Genomic DNA, 24,449 nt, shown 5'->3' on the forward strand with positions numbered 1-24,449 from the left:
AAGACCTAATTTTTTTGGTGTTTTGGGAAAAAATCCATATCTTCAATACGAAAGGTCAAAATTTTCAATTGATCGTCGGCTTTTCAACCCACCTACATACACTTTAAGTATAAATCATCAGATTTATAAAGTTTACTTCAAGTACTGTTAAATATCAAAAATATCAATTTTTAATGATTTGCCATAAAATGTGTATTAAATTGCGAATTTCAAAAATTCAAAATTATTTGATATCAGAATGACATTCTTCGTATTCAGAATGCAATTCGATATGTCTGATGTGCTCTAATGTCCCAAAATAAATACTGTCCAAACGTTCATACCCCAGCCCTTAATTGTTTCATGTAGAGAACATTACAATTGAGTTCATCATGTGAATTCAATAGGATATTGGATTAATAGTCAACTTACAGGTTGTCGAATTCTTCTTTTTGCAGCGATATTAAAATACTATTTTGCAGTGTGTGTACTTTGTAGATGACATTCTCCTGAACATAGAGCTGTACGTTGCCCGATCTATTAGTTGCATATTGACAAAAGAGAAAAGCAATCGGTCAATGAATTAGTTATTATACAAAGTGACACGGGCCCTGGGACTCCGGTTTTCATGGGTTTAAAAAGAAAAGTATCAAGTGTTATTGAAAACTTTAAAGCCAATATTATTTCTCAGTAATGTTAGTCCCAGCAAACACAAAACCTTTTACAGAAAACGTTTAAATGTCAGGTTATATAAAGGGAATAAAGACGCTTTAATAGCATCCAAAACATTTGTGAAAACCTAATGCAAAACATTCGAAATAGAATGTTATTAAACGGCTTCATGACCTTTATACAATATGCCGACAGTTCAATGTTATTTCAATAAACGTTTTAAGGACATTTGTGTTTGCTGGGAGCGTTCGCTTTACCTGAAAAAAGTACTCGGATACGCTTAATGCCCAGCAGGATTTGGACTGAAGACCTTTCAAGCTTCGAACACTCGTTATCAACTGTGCTTATGAATTTAAGATAAATGCCGTGGAAAGAATTCAGCTTGTATTTGAGAACAGCCCAGTGCAAAATATTTTCTGTCTAGAATAATTGAAGCTGATATTCATTCCGTTTTTTTATTATCGCTTTTTTTTGGTGATCTGCCCCTTCTGCCTCCTCGTATTAAGATGTGCAAACTTTCAATGATCATTGCAATAATTAGTCAAACCTCCGCCGATATCAACGCTTGATTTATTATTATATCGTAAAACGAGTAGATCCTGCAGACTCCATTAAATACGTTCACATTTACGTTTATCAATATTTGAAAGTTGTGACTATACACTATGCAGAATAACGAACGAGCGTCTATTTAACATACACTTATACTTTGACAAAATGGACTGAGGAAATCCCTAGTGGCCATTTTCATTCAAATATCAGGCTCAGCTTTTAGTTCAAGCCACTTTAAACTTCAACTCTCTCTGTGCTGACTGAAATCGCTGTAGTAGGTTTAGTGAATATTGCCACTATTAGTATTATACTCAACGTATACAAAATAATGCACTAACCGTATACTACGAGACCAGAACGTGATACATTTACATATGTTATCAAAATGCTATTGCATTTCAATAATGTTTGTAATATTTCTGATCCATGCGCAATTTACTACATCAGTCGTTACTTGAAGACCTTAGATTCACTCTGGAACCTTATGGGAATACTTGATCCATCACTGAAACGGATTTATAGGTCACTGTATACAAGACGATACTTGTGTAAATAAAATTTATACAGTTTCTGGTAAATAGGATTAGGACTTTCCTTGGTTAAAGAACAAATCTTAGCCAACAATCAAATACTGGTATCGTTTTCACAGCGACGTATTGACAAAGTTACCTTCTTGTCAACTACTTTAACGCTATACGACTTGCCGGCAATCGTTTTTCCGATAAGCTACGGAAGTTACGTCACAAAAAACGCTACGCTCCTTCCGATTGGCTAGTACTGTGAGTGGTCAGAATATAATAGTTATGAAAGACGAGATTTCATGCTTTAGTATGTTATTTGAGAGTTAGTTGAAATATTACTGAACAAAATGTACCCGCATGCCGACATCGGGCAAAAATCAAGCTATTTACAACCAATGTATAATCTGTCCTGATAACAGAGGGTGCAGAGACATGACCAATCACATCCAAAGCATCCTCCATTCTTCCGCATCTTCCATTATGTCATATAACGCAATTCTCCTCCGTTATCCTTTCTTTCCTCCATACCTTTTTCAGATTCCAGAATAGACACCATTAACAATACTGATAAAATGATCAAATAAAAGTAACGCAATCTGCAAAACCTGATCAGTAAAAACGTGACTTTGCTTAAGCAACAGAACTAGAAACTCGAGACGATGTCACCTATCCTCAGACATACGCTTTTTAAAGAAGATTATTTATTTAGGTGCGCACAGTTTGCCTAACACTTTTCCAGTAACTACTCGCGTCATGTTTTAGATATACCATTTATTTTATCTTCTCAAATTTCTCATGTAGCAACAACAAAGCGGTAGGCCGAATGGTGAGTCTTATCATATCATGATTGGCGCAATGACGCCTTACTATATATGCCAATTTTCAAACATTTTCTCAGTGACAGGCAACAGACACAAAAGGAAGCATTTATTTAATGTAAATTTTAGAATTGTGTATAAAATCAAAATAAACAGTTGAAATTGTGTTTCTGGAACATTTCCAATGTCTGACATAATGACTTTACAAATAGTAAAAAAACACAAAGGGACTCATATCAAAAACAGGTGAAAATTGGGTTTCTGGAACATTGCCAATGCATTGCCAATGTCTGCCATAATGACTTTCCAAATACATGTAGGAAAAAACACAAAGAGATTCACAGTCTGTTAGGAATTATTCAGGTGTCTTGGCCTCTGTCAGAGGCGGTCAGCATGTGTTATAGATTGCTAATTGACGACACTGGCCGCGGTCATTTCAACCAGGAGAGATTTTTGCATGGTCGATACCCATTAAAATGTGCCCCTAACCAAAATATATGATGCTCTAACATTTTAAATCACACCAAATGTCAGTTATTCATTAATTTCACGGCCTTTGTTGTTTCACTTGCAGATAACACGGTGTTTTGTGGCTCTTATTGGGGTTTTTTTAATTGTGCTCACAGTTATGACCACCCAATCAAGTGGTGAGTATGAGTAGAACGCTAAGATTTCAGAACAATTTGTATGCTTAATTGGATCAAGTACAATGTGAAATCTTCCCTCATTTTTATAAATGTAGTGACACATTTAATTTGGTGCGTACATGAAGTGAACTCTTTGGATATGACCCAATTTTCAACCTCAACTATATCGTGTGCAGTGTATGCTCGTATGCATGGTATATAATAATTCAATTTTTAGAACATGTTTCGGAAACCACAATCAAATTACTGCTACCGGGGTGTAATGTGTGCTTCATAAATATTTCGTCATCTTTATACTGTTATTTTCATAGTGATATTATATATATCACACCTCTGGTTGGCAAGTTAAATCTAGAAATGCACTTTCTGCTATTTTGTTATTCATGTGTTTCAAATATAATATCTATCATTTCCAAATTTTATTAAAATTATTTTAAAAAGGACCATGAACACCTTTTATTGATTGTAATGTATTTAGATATAATGTTGTGATTTGGGGATTATTCTATAGAGCACAAAACAATATTGGGGAAATGTCATTTTATAGGTGAATAAAATCATGCGATCAATTATGATTAGTTATTCTACCGATTTAAATTAAATTACATACTAGAAGAAATCCTAAATATTGATATGTAATGACAAACTGTTTTTTCTGCGTATTACCTCCTCAAGTGACTAAAGTGAAGTGAAAAAGGTATGGGACTGTCCCATACCTTTTTCACTTCACTTTTTTGTTCAAAATCGGACCACCTCGTCACTCCTGGCATGCCGTCTTCATGGTCTGGGAGCGGGAGCCAACGCACATAGACGTTGGTACCGCTTGGCTGTCCCACCTAGGCGGGCTATGTTGCTCCGTGTGCCGGGTTGTGGGGTCAGTGGTCCTCCTTTTCATTAGATTTTGGTTATTTTCAATTTTCCCTTACCACATCGTTTTCCCCCTTTGTGACCTGCTTGGCCTACCATATGTTTGTTGTGCCTTTCCCTAGTCTTTTGTCCCATTTGACTCTCCATACTTTTTATGATCAGAGCTGGTCTCCACTATATTGAGAGCAGGTCTCATTTTTACTCCTTGAAAAAGAAAAGTTTTGTCTTTTCGAAACGTCGGGTTTTTAACTCTGTTTATATATTTTGTGTTACTCCCCCATTGGATGTTGTGTCATATTTTCCCTGTTTTTAAATGTTCCATTTATTTTAAAGATCTAGATAAATAGGTGAAATAATTGCGTTTCTAGAATAAATAGGTCCCCACTGAATGTCAGTACAAAAGCACCCTATAAACGTATCTAGTTGGTACATAAATGTGGATAGCTATGGACATTTTTATGTAGTAATACCAAAATAAGTACCAACATTCCTTTATATTCTCATTCGCTTTCTCACAGATTTCCTTTGCTGGGTGCCAATTATTCGTCTGTGAATGTGGTATAGGAAGCTATTCCGTGTAAGTGCATTTTGCTGTTGTGTCAGTTAGACAAATGCTTGGTTTACTGACATGTGCTTAGAGTAGAGTATTGAAGTAATCCTGTGTGTAATTTTGGTTCATTTTATGGACAAGATTTTAAGATATGACTTTGTGAAAAATTATAAGTTTCTTTTTGAGCCCAGTTGAGGTAGGTGATAAAGTCATAATTGCGGTCCTTTTCTGTCAGTAAGTATGGTCTTAAAACATTTAAAATAAACTCAACCAATAAAGTATCGAAACGATTATAGATGGTCAGATATCGGGAACTGAAATATATAGCAAAAACTTACTTAATGTATACAAAGCGCAGCTTTCTCTTGCGCGTTTTGATACCTCTTTTGTTGCTCTACGATATCATTTGGTCGAGTTATGGGCGCTTGAGTGGCTTCAAGACGGATTTTGAAAGTTGCACTTTACTCCTATTCAAGCCAAATGCGTTCGTCGTACACACACACCCCCCACACACAATCACAAAAAGACAAAGATGTGCTCTGTTTACTTAACCATGAACTTTACTTTATTTTACTCCTTCGACTTCCAACTTCAATACTTGCTACCCTTTACTTATCTCTGACTTATCTCATGAACTCTTTCTGCTGACATCTCAATACTTGGTGTGCCCACCATCACTGTCATTTGAATTTGGCGGACAAAAGCAATGGTCACTTATTGGTATACAGTACAACGCATTTGGCTTGAATAGGAGCCAAGTGCAACTTTCAAAATCCGACTTGAAGCCACTCAGGCGCCCATAACACGACCAAATGATATCGTAGAGCAACAAAAGAGGTATCAAAATGCGCAGGAAAAAGCTGCGCTTTATATACATTAAATAAGTTTTTGCTATATATTTCAGTTCCTGATATATCTGACCATCTATAATCGTTTCGATACTTTATTGGTTGAGTTTATTTCTCTCTTTAATGCGGCCCATACACGTCTATTCGTTGTAGTATTACATACGTTCTGTCCGTTTTTTTCTAACAGGGTTATTATCTTCTGTTTGCAATCAGATAACTTAATAAGTGCTAGTTTTCTTTAGGTTCATATTATTTTTTTATTGTTTCCTTCTAAAAGTTGCCCTTCCGAATATCTTCCCTTACCTTCTTTCAGATTGTTTTACAGTTATGTCTCTGTGTATTTTGGATTCCAATTCCATTTCTCTACATGTTCCTTCTTTTCTTCAAGAGTTGTTTGATGCTGTCTAATATTTTTGTTTCTTTTTGTTTCCTACATTATAATGGGTATTCAAAGACTTGTAAGCGCTTAACTTTCTCTGAAGATACTTCTACTTGCGACGATATGTTCAAATTGTTTGCCCGGATTGTTTGTGACATTTTGAGGTGATTAATGATTCCATCGGGGATTATAAAGTTATAAGAAACAATAATATGACACCGAAGTCAGGAAAGAAACACTCGTCATTAAGGCGTTTTCATGATTTCAATGAATTAGGTTCAATTATGACAGGGTAATAATTTCTAGAAAAAGATTATTTTTTTCATACGACACTCTGACTTGAGAATTGAATTGCACAATTTGATACTTAGTTACATTGTGAGACTCGCTATCGTAATTACCAGCTGTCGACAAACAACGTGATGCCAACGCCGTAAAACAGTCAGTAAACCGAAAGAAACAAACAGAAATAGAAAAAATAGATTTAAAGGGATTAAACACTGACAGTTGTTAATCACTCACATGCTCTTACGGTGATATAGCGCGTTTCTAGTCTAATTTCCCATCTTATACAATAAATTTAAAGCTTTTTATACGTACAAGTACACCGTTGTTACAATTCCCTTTCAATTTGAAATGTAAAAGCATTTTGGGAGGCAGATCGGGAGGAGGGTGACACAGATTGTTCTCGAACACCGACGAGAAAGCTCTTGCTATAGCACACTTTAATTGAAAAGAAGAGAGAACAAGAAAACAAAACATACTTATTGCATGGCCCTCAGATTAAAAAAAAATTTCCACTAATTTATCAAACGTAAAAATACTTCAATAACCTATACTCCGCCTGGACAATTTGTTGCATGATGAAGTTCGTTGACACGGAGCAATCTGAACTCTGAATCTCTCTTTAATTCCCGATCCTGCAAAGTAAGGCACTTCTTTCAATGATTTATATCTCGCATCGTATACATAGTATATAGTTATTTGCTAATGCTGTGCAGCAGATAATATTTCTTGAAACTGGTAATCCTCCAGGCCGCAAATAATGCACAAACATTGGCAATACTTATACGTGTTTTTGGTTGTTGCTGTCTTGATTTATTACCGATGCTATAAGCATTACTGATATCACAGCAACTTTAATATTTCTAACTAAATTTGATATCATGCTTATTATAAGGGTACATCAGTGATGGGAGTGATGGGAGTAAAATGTGTCATGTGTTATGATATATTGCAGTTGACTGGAATATCATATTAATTACGAACATTTGATGAAATGCAAACCTTTATCAAACAATTCTGTTTCTACTAATCTTCTTACGTACCTGCTAACTGTACTTAAGGTACGAGATTTGTTTCTATTTCTCCTGTTTACATGTAAGTGTATATTATCATTATCATTAATAGTGCCACGGAAGGTGTAAAATAAAAGATATTGCGGAGTATTAGTATGCTAATACTCCACATTAGAGAGTTTGCGGAAGGCGGTTCAAAAGCACACACTTCGTCAATTTAAGAACAATAGTTTTAATATTTCCTCATGCAGTACAAAATAACAAGTTATGTATTATCTAGTTAAAGGACAAATTATCGGAAATCTATTTTGGTTTAGGCAAAATAAACACCACATATTGTTGAAAATCAGTGATTGAATTAGGTAAAAATATTTAAAACCAAACTTCTTGTCTCCAGATCAAACAGACATACCAAATGTAACTGTTAAAGAAGTAGAGACAGCAGTAAAACAAATGAAAGACAACAAAGCACCTGGCACTGATGATATATCCAGTGACGGAGGTAGGATATAGGAGGTGCGGAAATCATCACCAATTAACAAGACTCTACAACCAAATATTGACAGAAAAGAAGATACCAGCAGCCTGGATGGAAGCCAAGATTATTCTTCTACATAAGAAAGGAGATAAAGAGGATATCACAAACTACCGACCAATTAGTCTGCTGTCACATGCATATAAAATTTTCACACGAATCATTCAGAATAGAATCAAGATAATCTTGGATGAAAATCAACCTAGAGAGCAGGCAGGCTTCAGAGAGGACTTTTCAACAACTGATCATCTGCATGCTTTGAACCAACTGATTGAGAAAGCAAATGAGTATCAGCTGAAGCTTTGTATAGGCTATAGATTATGAGAAAGCTTTTGATTCGGTGGAACATAGTGACTTATTTGCAGCCTTAAGAAGGATTGGAGTTAACGAAGGATATGTTAAGATTCTAGAAGACATTTACACAAACGCCACAGCTACAATCCACATAGATAAGGATGTCTCCAAGCCTATCCACATACAAAGGGAAGTACGGCAAGGGGACACAATCTCTCCAAAAATATTAACAGCTGCCATGGAACAAATTTTCAAACAACTAGACTTTAACATCGATGGAGAATGGTTAACCGACCTGAGGTTTGCAGATGATGTAGCCCTTACATCACCATCAGTCAAAGACTTGGAAGTTCAGCTAAATAGTTTGAACACTGAGAGCAGGAAAATTGGACTAAAAATACACAAAGGGAAAACGAAATACATGACCAACTTTGACACTAGAGAGTCCATTAAAATTGACAATAAACCGATAGAGAAAGTAGATAGTTATCTGGGCAAGACGGTCAAAATGGAGGACAACACAAGAGAGGAAGTCTTACTGAGAATCAAGGCTAGCTGGTGTTGTTTTGGCAGGTACAAAGACATCCTTTGCGATTAAAAGCTACCAATGACATTAAGGAGGCTTATGTATGACCAATGTGTGTTACCCACCATGACTTACGGCGCTGAAACCTGGTCGACAACTAAAGATCTAGAACAAAAACTCACCACGACACAGCGAGCCATGGAAAGACATATGCTAAACATAGCTTTACGTGACAGAATCAGAAACAGTGACATAAGAAGTAAAACTGGAGTCAAAGACATCATGGAAATGATGGGGGAAGCAAAATGGAGATGGGCAGGACATGTGGCAAGAAAAAACGACAGCAGATGGACAAAAAGAGTCACCGAGTGGCAACCAAGAACATGAAAGCGTAGAAGAGGAAAGCAAAGACGAAGATGGCGAGACGACTTAACAGCATATAGAGGCACCACTTGGGCAAGGGATGCGCAAGACAGACAGAAATGGAAGATTCTTAAAGAGGGCTTCATACTACAGAGGATGAAACAGCCTAGGTGAGGTGAGGCATCATGTGCATTGTATCGCGAATTTCAAAATATCAACATTATTTGATATCAGAAGGACATTCTTCGAATTCAGAATGCAATTCGACATGTCCGATGTGCAATCATGTTCCACAAAAAATACTCTCCAAATGTTGCTACCAGAGCCCTTAATTACAATAACATTCAGTTTACACACAACATTACATGGTTTCTGTTCTTTACATTGGTTTCAACGTGATGTATGACAGCATGAATTAGTGAAGTTGGCGCTTCTTTGATAAAATCCAATTATCAGGAAACTCATGACCTTGTAGCGAAGAACTGTAAATTCCATTGCATGATGGGAATGCCACACAGCTTCCTCTATCCTTGTGCAAAACAAATCTCAACAAGTACAAGATTATAAAGGATTCGACGTGTACGATGAATGTAATGAAAACTAATTAAGCAATTGGACAGGATAGATACAATATAATGCAAGCACGTGTAGGATACTAATACTTACAGACAAGTGGGAAATACGATAGTTTCACACAAAAAAACGTGATTAAATTAAGCAGGATCAAATTTCTCAATTGTTAAGTAGAACAGGTCATGGAGGTCCTCCATGAACAGGTAAAGTAACACTTCCATAACAAAGTGTTTGTCTTTAGAAATGTCGGCGGTAATTTGCACGGAATATGAACGAAAACATTATAGCTATAAAGTAACCTTTTGTTGAAGTCTACTAGATTTTGCAATGAAACCAGTACATTAAAAATTAATCTTATTTAAATTTTACTCGACAAATAGTTGTTTGAGTCATATTTTAAATATTTTAATTCTTTCAATTTGCAAACATTTTAAATCTTGACTTGGCTGTATCATCCATTTTTAATTATCAGCTTTCTCGGCACCAGTAGTAACCAAGCAGTTACTTGTCAGAAATACATTCTGCTTTATCTGACGATCAAAAGTATGGAAAGAGCAAATGTCATCATGGTCTTGAAACGTCAGTTTGATTTCCTTGACCATGTTGATGCAAGTCTGAATCGTAAACCAGTCTTTTGTTGTGACATTTTTATCATGTTAATTTGTTCGTTATTCTGACAGCCATTTAGAATCATGACATGTCTGAATACAGTACGCAAAATAATTAAGGTACCAGGTTATGTTAACCAAAGTATATCCTAAACAATGATGGATGTTTTTCTGTGCATTTCAAAATATTTATGTGTCACCTCCTTCATCCAGTCGTTCTTGAATAGAATTCGGTAAAAAACAAGTATTGCGGTGATTTAATCCGTAAAAACAATACAACCGCAAAAAAACCTTTATAATACCCCGACTGCCAGTGGTATATGTCCAGTATTATATTAATGTTATAAATGATTAGTACCCATTGATTGTTTAGTACCCATTGATATCACATGAGCATGGCCAAGACTGCTACATCAAAATGCAGCATAACATCCACCTTATTGTAGTACTTCTTTTATGAAGAGGAGCTAATGTGGAGTTTGGAAGAAGCAGGTGTTCCATTAGACAACAAAGCTGATGAGTGCCAATCATCTTGATACACCCTCACGAATTGCAAACAATCAACAGTCGAGAACATTATTTTTAATTAATAAAACTACACAATGTATCACTTGATTACTTACCAACAGGTGCGTTCGTACAGTTGAAAAATTGTCAAAAAGCTATCGCCAGATATTTTTCTATGGCATATATTGCAATCTCTAATCGGGATACTGATACAAGAATCCTGCGCTTATTTATATTACAAGTTGAACACTGGTGAGTGATAAATTAAAGGCTATAATATCCATTGTAATGTTGTCAAAGTTTTTGTGTGTGATGAAAGTAATAACCATATATCTGAAGCATCCACACTTTATACAAAGAACGACGTATGTCTCACCTCCTACAAAATTCCACACAAATCGTGTTTGCTAGTAGCGGATTCACGCAGTGTGTTACTCGTTTACCGCATGCAATCGGTGATAAAAGTGAATATTGGAAATGTAATGGGTGCATACATGCGTGGTGTATCTCCAGTCTTGCATGTTATATACTGCCGCCCCAAGTTATCAGATAATAGCTCGTGTATGTGTTATTGGATCTGACTCGCCGTGATTTTATCGCACATCGATATTGAGATTTTACTTGTGTTAACATCACGAGATGGTCACTTGTCAGCGATGTTCTGTTGATACCTTCTTGCCTCCTGTTTGAAAACGTTTGTTTCCAAACATTTGAGGAGAAAAAGGTTCAGGCGATTTAATGCTGTAAACGAAGTGTGAAAATTGATTGTTAGTCCTCTTTGTTCTAGCTATAGGATTCAACATGAAAAGTCCCAAGTTTTGAGATATTTCTCAAAATATCAAGAACTATCAATAAGAACCAATGAACCACTAGGCTTGTTTGTAATCATTTTAATGCATTTTCATGCTGATTCAAAATATGGTCTTGAAAATGTACAATTCTGAAATTTTAGAAATTTAAAAAAAGAAAATTGGAAACTTGAAGAGAGTTTATGAAGGCTGGTGGATTGTGTTGAGGGAAATCTTTTTTCGTTTTTACATCGCCGTAACGACAAAGTTGCCTTCTTGTCAACTACTTAACGCTATACGACTTGCCAGTGACTTATCTGTTATCAGCAATCGCTTTTCCGATAAGCTACGGAAGTTACGTCACAAAAAACGATACGCTTCTTCCGATTGACCAGGACTGGAAGTTGTGAGAATATATAGTTATAGGCGTATAGCAAAAGATGAGATTTGATGCGTTAGTATACTGTCTCTCATTATTTGAGAGTTCGTTGAAATATTACTGACCAAAATTCACCTGGATGCCGATATCGGGCAAAAAACAAGCTATTTACAACCAATGTATAACCTGTCCCGGTGCAGAAACATGGACAATCACATCCAAAATACCCCTCCATTCTTCCGCTTCTTCCATTATGTCATATAACGCAATTCTCCTCCGTTATTCTTTCTTTCCTCCATACCTTTTTGGGCGGGTGCGGCGTGCCGCACCCGCCCTATATTCTCTGAATATTGACCTACTTTTTCACATGCCGCAGTGTTGAGGAAAATATTCGTGCCGGTTATATCCCAAACACCCACAGAGGTGATAGTTTACTGCAAGTTTTGTAATTATTACTTGATTTTGATATGTAAGTAATACGATAAAGTCGTCATAGGCAGTAATGTGTTTGTATTAAAAGAAATAACAAAATAATTATTTAAGTACTAGAAATACTATTTGGAAATTGCAGCAAGATTTGCAGATGTTTTTATTTGAACAGTACCAGTTCACCAGTTTTGCTAGTTTTCCTAATCTTTGGGCTAAATTAATAGCATCGTGAAGGTCATATATATAATTTTATACTGTACTGACAGCTTCGGCATGTACTTAAATACAGCTTGTATGTGCATTGTGTTCAGTGTGTACATATGCTATTTACTTTTCAAATCTTGTGACAAATAGTGCTTGCTGATGCTTGCTAATTATTAGAATGCATGTGCACCAGTAGAAACGGCTCAGGTTGAATAAAATAAATAAACATATGAATGAATATTTTATTCCCTGGATTATTTTTGTTGGGACAAAATAATGATATAGTTTGACGCTTTGAAATACAGTTATGTTAATCATAATAAAGTTACAAAGTTAAAAATAATATCGAAATATTGTAAAATCAAACTTTTCCCTCATAAGTTGTATCAAAACAACATATTGAGGAAATTGATATGACAGATTTTTAAACTTTGATATGGAAAGATACCCTGCCCTGTTGTCTCACCAGAGAAGATGAGCAGAAGTCTTTCTATCTGATGATAAAAAACCTCTAGGTATGATTACGAAAATGTTTTAAATAACTATTATCTACAAAAGTTTTATAACAATGCTTTATATAAAATGTTAACATAAAACGTCTCCTGTTATGGTGTGAAGGGTTAATACAAAAACAGGGAAAATCTGTTCCAACTGACCAGCAGAGAACAAAGGATAAGCAATAGATAAGATTAAAATCAGGGAAAATATGACACAACCTCCAATGGGGGAATAACAAACGTATAAACGTATAAAGCTAAAAACTCTTTTAACTTTGTTTATACGTTTTGTGTTATTCCCCCATTGGAAATCGATGTTGTGTCATATTTTCCCTGTTTTTAATTGTGAAGACTTACTCATTCTTTCATTTCTCTTGACAATTTTTCATTTGCTCGCCCTATTCCTTTTAAAGGAATTTTTATTAAGATTCAACTATAAACTTCCAGTTCAGGTATTCAAGGTATGGGTTTTCTCTTTTGATAAACCTTCAACAATACTGATAAAATAATTTTAAAAAGTAACACAATCTGCAAAATCTGATCAGTAAAAACGTGACTTTGCTTAACCAACAGAACTAGAAATTCTAGACGATGTCACATATCCTCAGACATACGCATTTTAAAGAAGATTATTTATTTGGGTGCGCACAGTTTGCCTACCACTTTTTCCAGTAGCCACTTGCGTCATGTTTTAAATACGCTATTTATTGTATCTTTCTCATGTAGCAACAACAAGGCAGTAGGCCTAATGGTGAGCCTTATCATATCATGATTGGCGCACTGGCGCCTTACATGCCAATTTTCAAACATTGTATTTCCCAATGACAGGCAACATATACAAAAGGAGGCATTATGTAATGTAAACTTTAGAATTGTGTATAAAATCAAAATAAACAGTTGAAAAATGGGTTTCTGGAATATTGCCAATGTCTGACATAATAACTTTACAAATAGTAAAAAACACAAAGGGACTCATATCACAAACAGATGAAAATTGGGTTTCTTGAACATTGCCAATGTCTGCCATAATGACTTTCCAAATATATTTAGGGAAAAACACAAAGAGACTCAGAGTCTGTTAGGAATTTCGGGTGTCTTGACCTTGTCAAAGGCGGTCAGCGTGTGCTATAGATTGCTATGCTGACCGCGGTCTTTTCAACCTGGAGAGACTTTTCATGGTCGATACCCACTAAAACGTATACACAGGATATGATGCTACAACCTTTTAAATTGCACCAATCTCTTTTATTCAATAATTTCTCGGCATGTCTTTTCAGCTTTCAGCTAACATGGTTTTTTTTGTGGCTCTTATTGGTTTTTTAGTTTTACTCGCAGTTTTGGCCACCATATCAAGTGGTGACTTTATTTTTAATTTCTTATTCTTTGAAGTGTTTATTCATAGATAAAACTAAGAAAAACGCTATTTAATACTAGCATCAGAGTAACCGTGCAGCAACCGCTTCTGTTTTCTTTCCTTTATTAAAGAAGTTGCCGCTAATGATGTCAACTCCAATACCGAAAATACATTTTAAATACTACAACTTACAAAGAAAGGGCATGCTCAATTCCGTCCCATGCCGTAACTGACAACCAGCAACCATGCCCTGAGCCAAAGCACCTCCCAATATCCCGGGCCAATATCTCGGTAGTCTATAGATGATTATCTCTAATCCATATTGGTATTCTGAGAAAACATCATTCTATCCAATATAGTCATTACCTGTGACACAAAGTACATTAGACTGAAGGAAGTTTGTACATACACGAGTATTACGCTAAGAATTCAGAACAATTTGTATGCTAAACTTGACCAAGTTGATTTTTTATCAATATTGTGAAACATTTAATTTGATGAGTACATGAAGTTGAACTCTTTGGATATGACCCAATTTCCAACCTCAATTTTAATGTAAGCTCGTATTCATGGTATATAAATGTACTTTCTGCTATTTTGTTATTCATGTGTTTCAAATACAATTTCTATCATTTCACAATTTTATTAAAATTATTTTAAAAAGAACCATGGAGACCTTTTATTGACTGTAATGTATTTAGATATAATGTTGTGATTTGGTGACAATTCTAAAGAGCACAAAACAATATTGGGGGAAAATGTCATTTTGTAGGTGAATAAAATCATACGATGTAATCAATGTAATGATTAAATCCTAAATATTGATATTACATTTAGTAATATGTAATGACAAATTGTTTTCGCTATGTATTACCTCCTCAAATTAGTCTTTCACAAACGTTATTATTGTTTAAACTTTAAACACCAATTTCGCCATACCTAATAATAATATACACGAAGTGCCGTACACTTTTGACAAATGAGTAATCTGTGCTAATCAGGTCATAGTTTTAAATTACTAATATCAAATGGTCATTGTATTGCTTGATAGGGTCGCAATTAAGATTCAATTAACCTGATTAGGACGGAGCCTTTAGGTTCTGCATATTATAACGGGACCGGCCAGGACATCTTTAAGGTGTACCAACGGCTAGAGGTGATATTACAATCAAAATCATAATTTTCATGGGAATGTGCTGTTTTTTAATTTTATTGATAACCATTTCAACATATCAGATAGCAAGTTTTGTCTTTAATGTAAGATGTTATTTTCTTCTTCAGTTTTTTCTTTGGTTAGAAAGCCTTGCCTGAATAGCAAACGTGTGTAGCTTTACCCTGCCTTCAGGCATGCAGCTACGAATAATATCTACAGCGTCATATCAGATCCAAAAATTTGCAGGAAGAAGGGAAATAAAGTTACTAAATAACTTAGCTTCAACTTTTCATCATGATACACACACACACACACACCACATAGGCCTACCCCCACACAATCACATATTTTGCGAGGATGGAGAGTAACCTTTTAATAAGTGCATTGAATTTAGACAATTAATTAATTGATAATCAAGGAGCGTTGCCAATGTTAAACGCTTTTCTACTTTTAGTTCCAGTTCCAAAGCAATCCTTGGTGGTTGACATTAACCCTAACAGGACGGTATACTACAAAATACTACTTGATATATGCGCTGTTCGTGCATGCATCCCACGTGGTGTGATGACGCAATCGCCCTAAGTGATATATAGGCACGGTTTTGCTGGCCAGCGAAGCCCAAGACCCGTGGCAAAGTGTCGCCGACCCAGTGCCTGGCATGCGATGCGAGGGGTCTCGGGTTCGAATCCCACCCAGAGCAAGCAACTTCTTTCCTTCTTTCCTCTGTTTATTCCTTCCTTCTTTCCCTTCCCGTCTCCAAAAAGCCCTTAGGCGGTTAGGGTTAATAGGCTTGAATATTATAATATTCCATAACAAATGTACTTGCTGTAAGCATCCGTTTGGTTATACTATAGAATGATGGATATAATATTACCCCGGGAATATTCCATATTCCTTAATTCTAAATACGATTTCAAAACCCTTCTTATATTTGCCTGGTATGCCAGATAAAGAATGAGATTGGCTTCTGGCTTAACACAGGAACAATTCTGAATACACATATAAAGTTGCACGTGTTGCTGGTTATACACTCTCAACCAGGAATCAGTTTTGCTATCAAATTTGGCTTGTGTACTATTTAATGTAATGCAAACCGCAACAAAATCCTACAGCACGACACGTTGACAAGAATCTATGTCCACTGAGACCATCATTAATGATATTTGTGATAGTGTTTCAACGTGGACTTATCAGGATGCCATTGTAATGTACGTACTGAGTTTGCAAGATATCCACCAGTTGGACAACATAATGCCATTTGACAGATTTGTTTGAAGCTATGGCATCCAGGAGTATTAAATAGGTATTTTTCATCATGGCAATGTTCCATTTGTTTTAAAGATCTAGATAAATAGGTGAAATAATTGCGTTTCTAGAATAAATAGGTCCCCCACTGAATGTCTGTACAAAAGCACCCTATAAACATCCCAGCAAACACAAAACGTTTTCGACATCATTCGCAAAAGGTTATAAAAAGTTGTCAGAAAACGTTTAAATGTCGGGTTATATAAAGGGTATATTAAGAGTATAAAACGGTTTCATAACCTTAAAAAACATTTTTTGATAATCTACTGCTCAGCAAACAAAAATGTTTTACAGAAAACTTTTAAATGTCTGGTTATATAAAGGATATTAAAACGTTTTAATAACATTCCAAAAATATTCTTGAAAACTTGATACAAAACATTCTAAACAGAATGTTATTTTGGGGTTGAAAAAATATTTTGCGAAAAATGTTTGCCCAAAATATTTTCAATAACATTTTAAAAACATTTTCATGACCTTTATGTAACCCGACATTTAAATGTTATTAAAAGGTTTTGAAAAAAACATTTTAAGAACATTTCTGTGTTTGCTGGGTTCGAATATTTCAACATAATGTTATTTAAGTATTGACACAATATTTGGCAAAAATGTTTGTAAAAATACTTTACAATAACATTTTTTGAAAACATTTAAAAATATTGTCGTAGTGTGTTTTCATACAAAACGTTTTAAAACGTTATCATGACCTTTATATAACCCGACATTTTAATGTTATTAAAACGTTTTTACCTAAACCAAAAGCCAAAATGTAACTTATTTAAAACGTTATTCAAAACGTTTTTGTGTTTGCTGGGATATCTATATGGCACATAAATGTGGATAGATATGGACTTTTTTATGCAGTAATGCCAAAATAAGTACCAACATTCTTTTATATTCTCATTCGCATTCTCACAGATTTCCATTGCTGGGTGCCAAGTATTCGCCTGTGAATGTGCCCCAGGAAGCTGTTCCGTGTAGTGCATTTTGCTGTTGAGTCAGTTGGACACTGAGCTGCTTGGTTACTGACATGTGTTTAGAGTAGAGTATTGAAGTATGCTCTTAAAACATTTAAAATATTTCTCTCTTCAATGCGGCCCATACACGTCTATTCGTTGTAGAATTACGTTCTGTCCGTTTTTTGTCTAACAGGGTTATTATCTTCTGTTTGCGATCGGATAACTTCTTGTTATTTTACTTCGGGTTCCTGTTATTGTTTATTGTTTTCTTAACCTTCTAAAAGTTGTCCTTCCGAATATCTTCCCTTATCGTCAGCTATCTTCTTTCAGATTATTTTACAGTCATGTCTCCGTGTATTTTGGATTCCAATTCCATCTCTCTACATGTTCCTTCCTTTCTTCAAGAGTTGTTTGATGCTGTCTAAAATTTTCGTTTCTGTTTCTTTCCTACATTATAATGGGTATTCAAAGACTTGGAAGCGCTTAACTTTCTCTGAAGACACTTCTTCTTATGACGATATGTCCAAATTGTTTGTGACATTTTGAGGTGATTAATGATTCCATCGGGGATTCCATCGCATGTTAAAACTCTCCTTGTTCAAGGGCGATTTTTCGATCTTCTTGCTCTAGAAACAACATGTCACCATTGGAAGAGCATTATTTACAATCTTCCCCACGGTGTCCTGAAATTTTTGGTCAATGCCCTTGGTGACACAATGAATAATAAGACCAGTCTCAAACGATGGGGCAAAGCAGCATCTGATAAATTCAGAACTTGCGGGAACCGTGAGACCCTCCACCCCGGGGGTCACTCCCATTGTGGCCTGTACACCATCCGCGATAATCAACTTTTGAAAAGCACCTAAACAAGGATTTAACCCTTGGCTAAAACAATACCCTAAACAGGGATTTTATTCCTTGCATCAAATTTCATACCCTAAATTTCATTTCCGCGTATTTAGCAATTGCAATTTTGCTACCCTTTTTTTTTTTTTTTCATGTTTTTGACACCCTAAACGCGTTACGCGCGTATCGTACCTACCCACGAAAAACTACCCTTTTTACGCGTTTTCATTATCGCGGATGGTGTACAGGCCCCAATGGGAGTGACCCCCCCGGGCCTCCACCACGTGCTTAACCATTGCAAAACTTCCCTTGAACAAGGTCGGTTCACATGGAGACACAACAACATTCTCAATTATATTGTCAAAACCATTAAATTGGGCTTTGATGTTAGTCTTCCCCAAATTTTGTCCGACTTGGTAACCAGAGCAACTAACATTCCACCCCCACAACAATTCCTTTTGAATGTTCAACTACAAACCTGGTTCCTGACATTTGTCTTTTTTGGAAAAATATTAAAAGATTAGTCATCATTGAGCTAACTGTCCCTTTTGAATTCAACGTTGCTAAAGCTCATGTTCGAAAGTGCAATAAATATGCCCCCCTGGTCGCTGACATTGAAGACTCTGGTTACGAATTTAGTCTTATTTGTTTAGAAGTAGGTTCAAGAGGATATATTACACCAGACAATATTCATCGTTTAAAAGAAATCTTGAAACTGTGCAATAACCCGACTTCCTTCAAAATATTCAGGGATAATCTTTCAAAACTGGCAATTGTTTCATCTTTCAGTATTTTTCATTCAAAACAAGAGCCTTCCTGGATTTGTCCACCGTTTTTAGAAATTTAATATTTTTATATTGTTAATCTGGGTGTCTGGTCTGTTTTTAGGCTGCTCTCTTTACTCTTCTGATTGTCGTTTTATATTATGCCTTTTTATTCAATGTTTTGTAACATGTTTTATATTTGTGTGTGTTTATACTTATGTCTTGCGTGCCACCATCAACATGGGGCACTGATCTAGACTTGTATATTTTTGTTTTCCTTTTTAATGAATAAAAGTGATGTAAGATTGATTATAAGAAACAATAATATGACACCGAAGTCAGGAAACAAACACTGGTAATTAAGACGTTTTCATAATTTCAACGGATTAGGTTCAATTATGGCAGGGTAATAATTTATAGAAAAAGATTATTTTTCCATTAATGATGACGAGTCTCTGACTTGAGAATTGAATTGAGGAATTTGATACTTAGTTACATTGTGAGACTCGGTATCGTAATTGCCAGCTGTCGACATACAATGTGATGCCAACGCCGTAAAACAGTCAGTAAACCGAAAGAAACAAAACAAATAGAAAAAGAGATGTATAGATAATAGATTTAAAGGGATTGATTACGCACTCACAGTTTTTAATCACTCACATGCTCTTACGGTGATATAGCGCGTTTCTAGTCTAATTTCCCATCTCATAAAACAAATTTAAAGCTTTTTTATACGTACAAGTACATCGGTTAACCATTGTTACAATTTCATTTTCAATTTGCATGTTAAAGCATTTTGGGAGGCAGTTCGGGAGGAGGGGGGCACAGATTGTTCTCGAACACCGACGAGAAAGCTCTTGCTGGCACACTTTAATTGAGAAGAAGAAAGAACAAGAAAACAAAACATACTTTTAAAAATTTCCACTAATTTATCAAGCGTAAAAATATTTCAATAACCAGTACTCCGCCTGGAATATTTGTTGCATGATGAAGTTCGTTGACACGGAGCAATCTGAACTCTGAATCTCTCTTTAATTCCCGATTCTGCAAAGTAAGGCACTTCTTTCAATGATTTACATCTCTCATCGTATACATAGTAGTTATTTGCTAATGCTGCGCATCAGATAATCTTTCTTGAAACTGGTAATCCTCCAGGCCGCACAATATTGCACAAACATAGTCAATAATTATACGTGTTTTTGGTTGTTGCTGTCTTTGATTTATTACCGATGCTATAACCATTACTGATATCACTTAAACTTTAATATTTTCTACCCAAATTTGAGCAAACAATTCCGTTTCTTCTATTCTTCTTACGTACCTGCTAACTGTGCTTAAGGTACGAGATTTGTTTCTATTTCTCCTCTCCTGTTTACATGCAACTGTAAATTATCATTATTATTAAAAGTGACACGGAAGGTGTAAAATAAAAGATATTGCATAGTATTAGTATGCTAATACTCCACATTAGAGAGTTTGCGGAAGGCGGTTCAAAAGCACAAAATTCGTCAATTTAATAGATAGTTTTAATATTTCCTCATGCAGTACAAAATTACAAGTTATGTATTATCTAGTTAAAAGACCAATTATTGGAAATCTATTTTGGTTTGGGCAAAAAATCAGTGATTGAATTAGGTTAAAATATTTTTGGTCCAAGCTTGGTATATACTTTTGTGTGTGATCAAAAAAAAAAAAAAACAGTTTATGAAAGGACGTTTGTGAAAACGTTAAGGGGATTAAGTTCACGTAAATTGGCTTTGTTTTGTTCCAAACGTCAAGCTTGGAATATACTTTTGTGTGTGATCATGATGTAAAAAATCAGTTTATAAAATGACGTTTGTGAAAACTTTAACGACAAGTGGATTAAGTTCACGTAAATTGGCTTGTTTTTACTAGAGCTAGCCGTGTACAATGGGGTAGGATACTTCTAGGAAGAGTATAGCAGGTGCATATATTTTTACATAGAACATCATATGTTGCATCTAATAAGAAAGAGGGTAGAGAGGAGGAGAGTGAGGCATTGGAAATGGACAGGGATGTATAGTAGTGGCGGTATCTTTAATACGAAAGGTCAACATTTTCAGTTGATCGTCGGCTTTTCATCCCAGCTACATACACTTTAAGTACATATCATTAGATTTATAAAGTTAACTTAGATGACTGTTAAATATCATTTGCCATAAAATGTGCATTGTATCGCGAATTTCAAAATTTCAAAATATCAAAATTATTTGATATCAGAAGGACATTCTTCTTATTCAGAATGCACTTGATATATCCGATGTGCACTCAGGTCCCATAAAAATACTGCAAATGTTGATGCCAGAGCCCTTAATTACAATAATATTGATGCACGACATTACATGGTTTCTGTTCTTTTTCATTGGTTTCAAAGTGATAAGTTGGCGCTTCTTTGATAAGATCCAATTATCTGGAAACCCATGACCTTGTAGCAAAGAACTGTAAATTCCATTGCATGATGGGAATGCCACACAGCTTCCTCTATCCTTGTGCAAAACAAATCTCGACAAGTACAAGTGCAAGATTATAAAGGATTCGACGTGTACGATGAATGTAATAAAAACTAATTAAGCAATTGGACAGGATAGATACAATATAATGCAAGCACGTGTAGGATACTAATACTCACAGACAAGTGGGAAATACGATAGTTTAACACACAAAAACGTGATGAAATTAAGCAGAATCAAATTTCTCATTTGTTAAGTAGAACGGAGAAAATAACACTTCCATAACGAAGTGCTTGTCTTTAGAAATGTCGGAGGTAATTTGCACGAAATATGGACGAAAACATTATAGCTATAAAGTAACCTTTTGTTAAAGTCTACTAGATTTTGCAATGAAACCAGTATATTATTTTAATGTAGAAGTAAAAATTAATCTTATTCAATTTACTCGAAAGATAGTTGTTTGAGTCATATTTCTAATATTGGGTCTGGCTTTCAATTTGTAATATTTTAAATCTTGCTTTAGTTGTATCATCCATTGTGTTTAATTATCAGCTTTCCCGGCACTAGCTGTAACCAAGCATTTACTTGCCAGAAATTTTGCTTATCTGATGATCAAAAGTATGGAAAGAGCAAATGTCATCATGGTCTTGAAACGTCAATTTGATTTCCTTGACCATGTTGATGGATTAATATGGATTATTGTTCTTAGCCACAGTAACTTTACCAGTCTAACACACCACTAGTCCGAATCTAAAATGCTATGCGCTTTACCGAATCTGGAAAAATGCTTCAGTCCGACATTGCGTTAATTCGAAGCTGACAAATACCGCGCACGTTTCCGGACTATTATAGCGCATGTTGTTTTTTCGGACTAGTGCAGTGTTTTTCATTTTTGGACTAACGCATCCCTATTAACCCGTAAAGTGTCAATCTGCTGTCATAATTGCCCAAGTTACTTTTTGTAGTTTTGAGGAATAGTACAAAATATGGTTCAAGCATACATATAAACCTATTCATCAATCTTTCGGAAAGAACAAATGATAACGAGACAAATTAAAAGGAATCATCAGAAACCATTAGGGTGATTACATGTGACTTGCAATGACTTTAGCCTGTAACTTCATGGACTTAGGCAAATATCAGAGCAAAATCTTCAGACAAACAGCTGAGTTAGAATGGTGTTAAAATGCCTAACTCACCATTTTTACTGTCAAAATTGCCTAACTCATCCCATTCAAGATTTCCTTTATGATTGGTCAATGTTAACGACATTATTACACCAGGTGCACATACTAATTGAGACATGATTTAGGCAAAAAGCTCAATTTGGCTGAAAAGTGAGTTATGGCAGCAGGCTGACGAAATGTTTTCAGCCGTGTACTCATCTGTGACGCACTCTGCTTATTCAAATTTCATAGTGTTTATCATCGGAATGACCCCGATGTTGGAAAGCAAACATAAGGCGAAGTGTTATGTTGAAAATCTCATATGTATTTAAATTTGTATGTAATTCAATATTACGTATTTTAATATTTGAATATAAGGTTACATTTTATTACAGCATAATGAAATATACTTTATTTCTAAATTGGTATTATTATTTATTATTATGACGTTTCGACTTACAGCTGCAGACATTCGTGGCTCAAACTATAGACAAAGTTACGCGTGGATGTTTTTCTGTCCATTTCAAAATATGTATGTGTCACCTCCTTCAACATTTTATTGTGACAAAAGTCAATCAGTCGATCTTGAATAGAATTCGGTAAAAAACAAGTATTGTGGGGATTTCATCCGTAAAAACAATACAACCGTAAGAGACTGTATAACACCATAACTGCTAGTAGCGGGGTAGTGTTATAATACCGGGTGTATCAAAATGATTAGTACCCACTGATATCCAATGAGCATGGCCAAGACTGCCATGCCACATCAAAATGCAGTATAACATCCACCTTATTTGTAGATTTATGTACTTCTTTTATGAAGAAGAGCTAATGTGGAGTTTGGAAGAAGCTGGTGTTCCATTAGACGACAAAGCTGATGAGTAACAATCATTTTGATACACCCTGTAACCACACGAATCGCAAACAATTAACAGTCGAGAACATTATTTTTAATTAAGAAAACTACACAATGTATCACTTGACAACTTACCAACAGGTGCGTTCGTACAGTTGAAAAATCGTCAATAAGCGATCGCCAGATATTTTCCAATGGCATATATTGCAATCACAAATCGGGATAATGATACAGGAATCCTGTACTTATATATATTACATGTCAAACTCTGGCAAGTGATAAATCAGAGGCTATAATATCCATTGTGATGTTGTCAAAGTTTTTTTGTGTGTGAAAGTAATAGCCATACATCTGAAGCATCCACACTCCACACAAAGAACGACGTATGTCTCACCTCCAACCAACTTCCACACAAATCGCGTTTGCTAGTAGCTGATTCACACAGTGTGTTACTCGTTTACCGCATGCAATCGGTGATAAAAGTGAATATTGGAAATGTAATGGGTGCAGGTGCATACATGCGTGGTGTATCTCCAGTCTTGCATGTTATATACTGCCGCCCCAAGTTATCAGATAATAGCTCGTGTATGTGTTATTGGATCTGACTCGCCGTGATTTTGTCTCAAGTCGATATTGAAATTTTACTTGTGTTAACATCACGGGATGGACGGATGGTCACTTGTCAGCGATGAGTCTGTTGATACCTTCTTGCTGACACTGCCTATTTGCAAACGTTTGTTT

General features: G+C 35.4%; 1 protein-coding gene across 1 annotated transcript in view; it reads right to left on the reverse strand.

Annotated features, from left to right (window-relative positions):
• The window catches only part of LOC140164383 (uncharacterized), a 169,469-nt gene extending 145,308 nt beyond the window's left edge, over positions 1–24,161 (reverse strand). Inside the window, exons 1-2 of the mRNA XM_072187658.1 lie at positions 23,844–24,161; positions 412–516 (exon numbers count right to left, since the gene is read on the reverse strand). The gene's annotated coding sequence lies outside the window, so the exon portion shown is untranslated. The remainder of the gene's footprint in view (positions 1–411; positions 517–23,843) is intronic.
• Positions 24,162–24,449: the final 288 nt, after the last annotated feature.

The sequence above is a fragment of the Amphiura filiformis genome, chromosome 11 (assembly GCF_039555335.1).
Source record: "Amphiura filiformis chromosome 11, Afil_fr2py, whole genome shotgun sequence".
NCBI lineage: Eukaryota > Metazoa > Echinodermata > Ophiuroidea > Amphilepidida > Amphiuridae > Amphiura > Amphiura filiformis.